Below are 10,000 nucleotides of genomic sequence, written 5' to 3'. Positions count from 1 at the left end.
TTCAGAGTATAATTGTGGTTTGGAGGCCGAAGCTTCCTCGCCACTACTCTGTTTCGTTTCTGCGATTCTGTCTATCTTTGCAGATAGTTCGTTGAATTTGTCCCTCCAAGTGATTTCATGGGATTTCTCTAGCTCAAGGAGTTTCTCCTTGAGCTCTTTGTTCTCTTGTTCTAGGGCATCCATTCCCTCGTTACGCTTTTTCAGTGTATGGTTTTCTTTGGTGAGAGCACTGGCCCTCATCAGGCTCTCTTGGTATTTTATTTTGGTCTCTTTTCTATCGTCTCTAATCCTTCTCGCACTATTCAGGATAAAGCCTAGATCAATGGCCTGATTTAGTAATGCACTATTTATTGACTCAAATTCCGGAATCAATGAATCGGGTATCATTATGTCGTTTAATATAAGGAAATTTCGCATTTCCATGTGCAGGTGCTTGAGTTTATAGTGATCTATGAGGTCTTCGTCCTCATCCTCAGCCTGCTGCTCCTTTTGTACTTTCTTTGGTTGCAACTCAGATTGACTGTCTGAGTCGCTGGAACGATCTTGCTTGTTCCTCTTCTTTTTCCCTTTTGTATTTGTTTCTTGAGCCTGCTGTAGTGTTTGGTCAGAACGCAGCTGCTCAGTGTTGCTCTCAAACTCCATTTCTGAGTTGTTTTCATTTTCGGAGATGTACTCGGACTCAGAGTCCAAGTTCTCCGGTGCTATGGTCGGTTCCCTTACAACCTCTTTCTCTTTTCTCACCTCCTTTTTTCCCCCGGCTTTCGTTACCTTCTCTCCACCTTCCGTCTTTTTGTTTGTTTTTTGTTTTTGGTTTTTAGATTTGTTCGAATTATTCATAGCTGTTCCCACGAGTCGGGACGAAAAAACAGTCACTCCCCGGGTGACGCCCTTTCCAGGGAGAAGGCTTGTACAACAGGGTTTGCCTGATTCCTGAGGTTAGCCACTAGGCGATCAATGCTCCCATCGATCATCGACGTTCGTGCAAGGAACGTCGACCCTCTTTCACCGCGGTCTCCGGCTTAGAGGTCGGGATTTGTTTAGGGGTTTTTCTCCCCGCGGTCCGACACACAGTTAAGGTAAGACCCTCGGTCTCACTCCCGTGACGTACCACCGGGTTACGCTCCGGTGGGTCGTTGCCACGGCGAGGAGTTTTCCGATTTTGCGAGTGCCACGGTGATCGCAAGCGATCACTCACGTAAGAGCACTTCCAACCAGAGCCCCGTTAGTCACCCGGGGGTGTCCAGGTCCTACCACTTGGAGGAGGGGTTGGCGCACCAGGGAATAAAACCCTGGACCTTCTAGGACCCAGTAGATAGGGACAGAGGGAATCTCGTTAATCCATTCATGCGCGTCACTAATTAGATGACGAGGCATTTGGCTAAAACCTGTACAAACTGCTTTTAGACAGCCGTAGACTTCCGGGGCTTAGCCTCCCCGTGAGGCGAGATAAAAATACTTACAAACATACAACCGGGAATGGATTAACCCGAGGCTTACTTTCTAGGCCACTGCCAAAGGACCTGCCTCGGCACTTGGAAAAATTAGTAACGGGGACCCTTTCGGGAGGCGATCTTGGTCTTGCGCCAAAGGCGCGCGTCCAGGGAAAACCACGTGGAGGTGTCGCCCCGGATTCTATGTCCGTGTCCATAGAATCCGCCCCGCGCCTCGCTGCACAATAGTACGAGCAGAGACTCGCACCGTTCGGTGTAAAGGCCGAAACGGGCTAAATTCTTTCAGCTGGCAGCTGCTTCGTCATATAGTCCGGAGACTAAGATAATCAAATAAATAAAATAAATAAATATTTTAAGGCATGTGCCGTGTCAGTTTCCTTAGAATCTCGACCGAAGTCGCGTCTTTTTAATAAATAAGACAACACCAACACGTAGAGTATAAAGTCATTATTAAAGTCATTACAACCTTATGTGGTCATAGTCAAGGAAGGCGTTCCCGATCTCGATGGACGATCGGAGGGCGATCATTGCTACTGTAATTATTTCTCCTTTGTTAAACCCTAGGGTCTTAAGATTTCTTACCGTGCCCGCAGGCACAGCACCTCTGCAGCCTACTACTATTGGCAGTACTTCTGCCGTTTCACAGTTTAGATTCTTCTTCAATAGTTCTGCGGTTTCCTTGTATTTATCAATTTTATCTTTGCGTGCTTTTCGGAGGTTGTCCTTATCTTCATAGCGCACCGTCACGTCCACTACGAATAATCGGCCTTCCTGGTCTTTGATCACCAGATCAGGCTTCTTCAACTCTCCGTTAACGTTGACCGACGGTTCAACGAAAACCGCAGACTTCTTGGCTGCTTTCTCTTCAATCATTTTTGATATTTCATTGTGTCTATTGATCCTCGCGGGCTTTGTGTGGATGCAATTGCCCAGTATGTGCCCTAGGGTTTCTGCCTGGATTTTGCATCTTCGGCACTGGGGATCTATTTCCCTTCTCGCTCTTCGTAGTGCTACTTTCGTGCCGAAGGTATTAGTTCGCAGCTTGAGTGCGTCCAGATACCTTGATGGCTTAAGGAGTGTAGGCCTATACAGCCAGGCATTGCCGTGTTTATCGTCCACGAAGTCATAGACTCCGTGGCCCTGGGAGACAAGTTGTCCCCATTCTTCGTGGCATTTCCTCTTTAGACTCCAGCGTTTATTTTCTATGCCGTCATCCGTTACTGGCCACTGGAGACCTACCGATCTGGCATACTTTTCAAGTATGTCGATCTGTTTTCTGTAGGCCTCTCTCACCGCCCCATCATCACTATTCATCATCCGGAGGCCGTTTCTTAGTTTCGCGATGCGGACTATGTCCGCAATCTTTTGGACCCCCAGGCCTCCGTTTCTCTTACCAGTATAAATAATACCATCGGTGGTCGATGGATGGAGGTGAAGTATTTTCTTTATGATTTGCTTCACCTCTTGGTCCAGTTCCTCTAATAAGTTAAGGGGCGGCGGATTGGCGACCAGTAAATGAATGTATTTTGGCAGCAAGTGTACTCTGATTAATTCAATCTTTTGGTGGGGCTTTAGCCCCATCCTATCAATATTCCTTGCTGCCTTTAAAATTTGGTTAATTTCTGCACGCTGCAGTCCTTTCCATGGCCCGACCGTGACCCCTAGATACTTAATCGTATCGTCCGGCTGAGATGCGGGTATCTTTTGATCCCCTAGTCCCAACTCGGGGTCTTTCAAATGCCACGTTTTGTTTTTGCGGACGATTTGGAATGTCGCGCACTTGTCGGCTTGTATATTCATGCCCAGTTCGTTTAGGTAGCTATTAAGCTTGCCTAGCTGTCTTTTGGCCTCTTTTGCGGTTTTGGCGACCAGCGTCATATCGTCCGCAAAAGATAGAATGGAGACATTCTCGTCTCCCATTCTTACGCCCTCCGTCGTCTTATCAATGTTCTCGATTATGGGATCTATAATTGTGTTGAATAGTAGTGGCGAGAGCGGGTCTCCCTGCTTTACGCCTCTACTCAATTTTATCTTGATCCCTTGGTCTCCCGTCTTTATTTCCGTCCAGCAATTTTCGTACATGCCCTCTATGTACTGGGTGACGGCTTGCGGAAGACCTTTTTTCCCCAGCCCATCTCCTATAGCCTTGTGGGGAACCGTGTCAAAGGCCTTGGAGATGTCGACTATTGTTACCACTCCACCTGTGGTTTCCTTCATGTCTTTTATAATTCTTTCCAGTACGGAAATATTATATTTACACCCATCCTCTTTGGTGAAGCCTTTCTGCCTTGGGCTGTTCTCTATTACTTTCCGCAGTCGGATGTCAATCATTGCAGAGTAAACTCTGCTAAGCAACGACCCGATCGTAATCGGCCGCCAATTCTTGGCGTCCTTTGTGCATTTGCCTTGCTTCGGTATGAGGGTCGTTCTGTTCAACTTCCATTGAGTTGGATATGTTTGGAACAGCATTAGTAGATTGTAGTACTTTCGCAATACATGAAGGAATCCTGCTTTCCTTAAATGAGCTTTCTTAATGCCATCCACTCCGACCGCTGTATCGTTCTTAATTCGCTTCATCTTTTCTATCATCTCGTCCATGGTTATGGGCTTCCATACTGTGGCCATGGGAGTGATTATCCTCGGTCCCCTACCGAGTTTAGGTATGCCGGTACTGGGGCCATTCGTGCCCCATAGGCTGTTATACAGCTTTTCGATTTCTGCTCTTTCCGGCAATTTTACCTCCTTTCTCTTTTCTAACTTTTCTCCTGCGACCGCCATTTCTACCAGCTTTCTTGGACATTTATTGTACAAGTCCTGGTATCTAGAGTATAAATACTTCTGATATCGGGTGCGGTCGCTTTCCCTCGTCCTATTTCCTCTGTCTCCTCTATTTCTTCCTCTTCCACTTTCGTTTTCAGGCCGAATGGCCTCTTTTGTTCTTTCCACCATAACGTCCAAGATACGTTCGGTGTCGAGAGGTTCTAAGACCTCTCTTGTGGCCAACTCCATGATCGTGTTTTCGATGTCTTTCATATCGTGATCATCCCTCAGTGGGTTGGCCCTTATCGCATCCCTGAGTCTGTTTTTCCAGACATCAGGTTCCTCTTGAACTGCGATATTTTCCTCTTCCACTTCTTGATCCTCGGTCGGCGGTTCCTCTGCTGGGTCCGCCTCCGAGCTAATCTCCTCCTCTACCGTTTCTACCCTCTGAGTGGGGAACAAGTTCCTCCTCTTATCCGATATTTGCTTGTTGGTCTTAGTCGTGAGGATTTCTGCTATCTTTTTGTTCGGATACCTTTCGTTTTTGAACATTTCATTTAGTCGGACGAGTAGTCGTGTTTCTACGTCCGTCCAAACCGAAGATGCTCGGTTGGCTGGCCTAGGTCTTTCTGCTTCCATCGTCCTCTTATCGTTCCTCTCGACTGGGTGCATATGTCTCTCGTGTTGAGATAGACCTCTCTGTGTTCCGAAGGCAGCCCTGCAGATATGGCATCGGAATTCTCCTTCTTCTTCCGACTCTTCTTCCGACTCTTCTTCCGATTCTTCATCGGCTGGTGTTCTGCTCTTACATTTTGCGATATGGCATCTGCATCCATGTAGCTTACCGAATATTCTGGAGCATTGCACACATCTCCAGCCGATCTTGCTATCTGGGTGACTCTCTAGGTGTTTTTTGAGGTCCCCTATCTGCAGGAACTGTCTGTTCGCGGAACACAGGCCACATTTTGTTACCCCACTCAGGGGTACATCCACCAGTAAATCAAACTCATGTCCAGGTTCATTGCCATGGTCATAGCCGGTGGCCCTCCTGTCTATTGTCATAGAGGACCCAGGGCCGGGATCCCCTACGTCCGAGGCTTCGTTGTTAGTTGTGTCCGTTTCGTTTATTTGTGAAATTGTGTTTCCTTAACAGCAAAGCCAATTCCTTTTGCCAGTTCGTTGTCCTATGTCATGCCATGTCGTTACCAAATTCCAATCCGTAAGGCGAAGAGACCTACTGCTGACAGACCCGCTCCCTCTTACTCTCAGTTTTTGGTACTTCGCGGTCTTTTGACCAGCACTCAGTGCTTCGTTACACCTCCTTTCTTCCACTTTGTTTGAAAACTTCATTAGTTAATTAGGGCACTTATGTACCCGCGCCTGTCTGCCAGCCTAGGTCCCTCCGCCCCGCCACTACCGACTTAGTTCCCACGTCATATCAGTGGTATCCAGCGGGGCCTCGAGGAGGCGCGTGTAGTGACTTGGGAGCGAGAGGCTATGTGTTCGCATCATCTACCCCGAGTAACTATCAAATCCACCATTGACTCGTCTCATTGGAAAGCCGAACGAGTTGCCTTGAGCTGTACGGTGATGCCAGTGTGCGAGGGGAGAAAGTGGCCTGCGGCTAGGGCTCCGTCAGGTCTTCGGACTTACGCTCTCAGCAGCGTGTAGCTTCACGCCGCCAAGTACAAGACGTCTCGTTTCACGAAGGCGGCGTGTAGCCTTGCCCCAATGGCTTGGATACACGCGCGGTCGTGTCACTAACCGCCGAGTACTGACGGCGTGTTGCTTTGAAACGGGTTACAGCAAAAAACTGCACCTCTTGAAATAGCCTCAAAGGCAAATAAAAATCGATTGACGCGGTGTACAGTACGTCGTACACAACACGCCAACCGAAATTCATCCGGTCCGCCAGCGGATGTTATCACTACTCACCACTCGCACTGGTGTTCTCTATGCTGGTCATCAGCAGCTGTTATGGCGAACAAATGGTCTGAACCCTTGGTGGATTAACTCTTCATCTTGGATACTAGACCGGGCAAGCCCGGCCCGACACCTCAGCGATGAGAGTTCTCACCTCTCTTCCGGATTAAATCCGGTATGATGGCTACGAGGCCCCACAGCTCAAGTTCCCAGGCCTCTACCATCGTATCGAATATAAAGCTTAAGAGAGTCATAGTTACTCCCGCCGTTTACCCGCGCTTTTTTGAATTTCTTCACGTTGACATTCAGAGCACTGGGCAGAAATCACATTGCGTCAACACCCGTGGGGGCCATCGCAATGCTTTGTTTTAATTAGACAGTCGGATTCCCCTAGTCCGTGCCAGTTCTGAGCTGAGCGTTGAATGGCGGCCGAAGAGGACGATCGTTCTAGACGAAAGCCTCGCAGCAAGGAAGATCCGCGGGAGGCCAAGGCACGGGACCGAGCTCGGATTCCCATCAATGTGTTCACCTCGCCCAGGCCCGGCACGTCAGCCAGACCCGCTTCCCGACCAAGCCCGACACGCCCCGCTCCTCAGAGCCAATCCTTATTCCGAAGTTACGGATCCAATTTGCCGACTTCCCTTACCTACATTAATCTATCGACTAGAGGCTCTTTACCTTGGAGACCTGCTGCGGATATGGGTACGAACCGGCGCGACACCTCCACGTGGCCCTCTCCTGGATTTTCAAGGTCCGAGGGGAAGATCCGGACACCGCCGCAACTGCGGTGCTCTTCGCGTTCCAAACCCTATCTCCCTGCTAGAGGTTTCCAGGGAACTCGAACGCTTATACAGAAAAGAAAACTCTCCCCGGATCTCCCGACGGCGTCTCCAGGTCATTTTGGGTTACCCCGACGAACACTCTTACGAGGGCCCGATTGGTAAGCGGTTCCGCTGCCGGGTTCCGGAATAGAAACCGGATTCCCTTTCGCCCGATGGGTGTGTGTTTTTGTTTATCATTAAATGATATTTTGCTCTCTCTTAGGACACCTCATCTACATAGGATTTCTCTTAGGGCTTAGGATCGACTGACTCGTGTGCAACGGCTGTTCACACGAAACCCTTCTCCACGTCAGTCCTCCAGGGCCTCGCTGGAGTATTTGCTACTACCACCAAGATCTGCACCGACGGCGGCTCCAGGCAGGCTCACGCCCAGACCCTTCTGCGCACACCGCCGCGACCCTCCTACTCGTCAGAGCTTCATGGAAGACGCGCCTTTAAAAAAAGCTAACGTCAACCTCACTTGCCGCTGACGGCGGAGTATAGGCGCGACGCTTCAGCGCCATCCATTTTCAGGGCTAGTTGCTTCGGCAGGTGAGTTGTTACACACTCCTTAGCGGATTCCGACTTCCATGGCCACCGTCCTGCTGTCTTAAGCAACCAACGCCTTTCATGGTATCCCATAAGCGTCGACTTAGGCGCCTTAACTCTGCGTTTGGTTCATCCCACAGCGCCAGTTCTGCTTACCAAAATTGGCCCACTTGGCACTCTGATCCAATATAATCTCGTGGCTTCATTGATCCAAGCAAGCCAGAGATCTCACCCATTTAAAGTTTGAGAATAGGTTGAGGTCGTTTCGGCCCCAAGGCCTCTAATCATTCGCTTTACCAGATGAGACTCGCACACGTTCATCAAAAGAGAACGAGCGAGTGCCAGCTATCCTGAGGGAAACTTCGGAGGGAACCAGCTACTAGATGGTTCGATTAGTCTTTCGCCCCTATACCCAGTTCCGACGATCGATTTGCACGTCAGAATCGCTACGGACCTCCATCAGGGTTTCCCCTGACTTCGTCCTGACCAGGCATAGTTCACCATCTTTCGGGTCCCAACGTGTACGCTCTGGGTGCGCCTCTTCTCGCAATGAGAACGAGACGCCCCGGGAGTGCGAGGCCGCATCGTGACGCGGCCCATCCTCCCTTGATCGACGCTAAGGTACGATCTTCACTTTCATTGCGCCTTTAGGTTTACATGTCCCAATGACTCGCGCACATGTTAGACTCCTTGGTCCGTGTTTCAAGACGGGTCCTGAGAGTACCCAAAGCAGTAGCGTCGCTGACCGGTAATTCAAAGCTTGGCCAGTCCGAGGACACCGCCTGCTAACAGCTGGTTAGGCCCGGAGCCGGCGCTAGGTCCGTACCATCCGGGTGACAAACTATCCGAGCTTGCGGCGGGCCTGACGCACACACATTCGAAAATGGATTGGTTGCGGCCCGATACCGTCAGAGTACCGTCACGCAGCCGGCCAGGCGATCGAGCGTCTGCCGTGTGCGCACGAAGGCGACACGACAGGCAACAACTCGAGCCGTAGACCGACACGCAACGGGTCGCGACGTTCTACTAAGGGAGAAGTGCACGACTACGCGACCGGAACATTTGCCGAAGATGGTGTACCCTCGCACTGGAACCACCGAAGTGGCCCATTACGGGCTATCTGCGCACCAACGGAAGCCAGCCTCGTCGACGATGAATCTCCCCATTCGATCTTTTGGGTTTCTCAGGTTTACCCCTGAACGGTTTCACGTACTCTTGAACTCTCTCTTCAAAGTTCTTTTCAACTTTCCCTCACGGTACTTGTTCGCTATCGGTCTCGTGGTCATATTTAGCCTTAGATGGAGTTTACCACCCACTTAGGGCTGCACTCTCAAGCAACCCGACTCTAAGGAGAGGTCCTCCCGAAACGCGTACCAGTCGCTACGGGCCTGGCACCCTCTACGGGTAAATGGCCCCATTCAAGATGGACTTGGACGCGGTTCGACGTCTCGGGATAAATTGACCCTCCTGAACACTACATTTCCCAACGGCAGAACCGCGGGATTCAGTGCTGGGCTAATTCCTGTTCGCTCGCCGCTACTAAGGAAATCCTTGTTAGTTTCTTTTCCTCCGCTTAGTAATATGCTTAAATTCAGCGGGTAATCTCGCCTACTCTGAGGTCGTCGTACGTGATACAAAATTTTGTGTGTTTCGGCCGAAAGAGCGTAAAAGTAGTACTCGCGAAAACGTACAAAGCACAAAAAAAAAAGAAAAAAAAAGAAAACGAAACAACACTACACGACAGAAGAGAGAAAAAGGTAAACAAAAAACCGATATATGCCTTATGCGCCACACCAAAGTGTCAATATAATTCTTTCTTCATCTCTCGTCGATCGGAAACTCTCGCTAGACGATCTGGCCGGTTAACTTTAACGTCCGTCGAAAAGAACTTTCGGGGACTGGACGACCGACAGATCGCGCGGTTCCGCACGAATCGACAATGAAGAAAAGAAAAGACATGGGGCGACCGACATAAAGGTTTTCTCATTGATATACCTTTTCTCTCTCCGCGGTGCTGTTCCGTGCGTGAACACACAAGTGTGTCTTTTGCGTCGTGTGACAATCAAGTTCGAAATAAGCCTCGCCAATAGAGGAGTATACATATTATTAAAAAAAAAAAATAATAATACATATAACCCGGTGGGATTTCTTTTTCTCTCTACTTCTATATAATTGAACCAAAAACCACGGGGGTACAGAAACGTTGCGCACGAAACGATTTATCATCGATCAAACGCAAAACCAAATTAGAGACACGAGAGAAAGAGAGTAAGATCTCAAGACGCTCATAGGCCGTCATCAATACGATTCAACGCGAACGTGGCGATGGAATGGCAATCGCACAGATTAGCGAGGACACGTCGACGACGGGGAATAATTCCGACCCGATCAAGTACGACGTGCTCATCCCGCACATTGCTGCGCTTTGCTCCGCTGTCCATCGATCATCAAAGCGTTCGCGATAGAACGAGAGATCTCTTTCGTCTCTTCCCTCGA

The 10,000-nt window shown here is 49.5% G+C and overlaps 1 pseudogene; it reads right to left on the bottom strand.

Moving 5' to 3' along the window:
• The window catches only part of LOC143219433 (large subunit ribosomal RNA), a 12,474-nt pseudogene extending 3,348 nt beyond the window's left edge, over positions 1 to 9,126 (bottom strand).
• Positions 9,127 to 10,000: the final 874 nt, after the last annotated feature.

The sequence above is a fragment of the Lasioglossum baleicum genome, unplaced genomic scaffold, assembly GCF_051020765.1.
Source record: "Lasioglossum baleicum unplaced genomic scaffold, iyLasBale1 scaffold0028, whole genome shotgun sequence".
NCBI classification, from domain to species: Eukaryota; Metazoa; Arthropoda; class Insecta; order Hymenoptera; family Halictidae; genus Lasioglossum; species Lasioglossum baleicum.
This window is presented reverse-complemented; position numbering and strand designations above follow the sequence as displayed.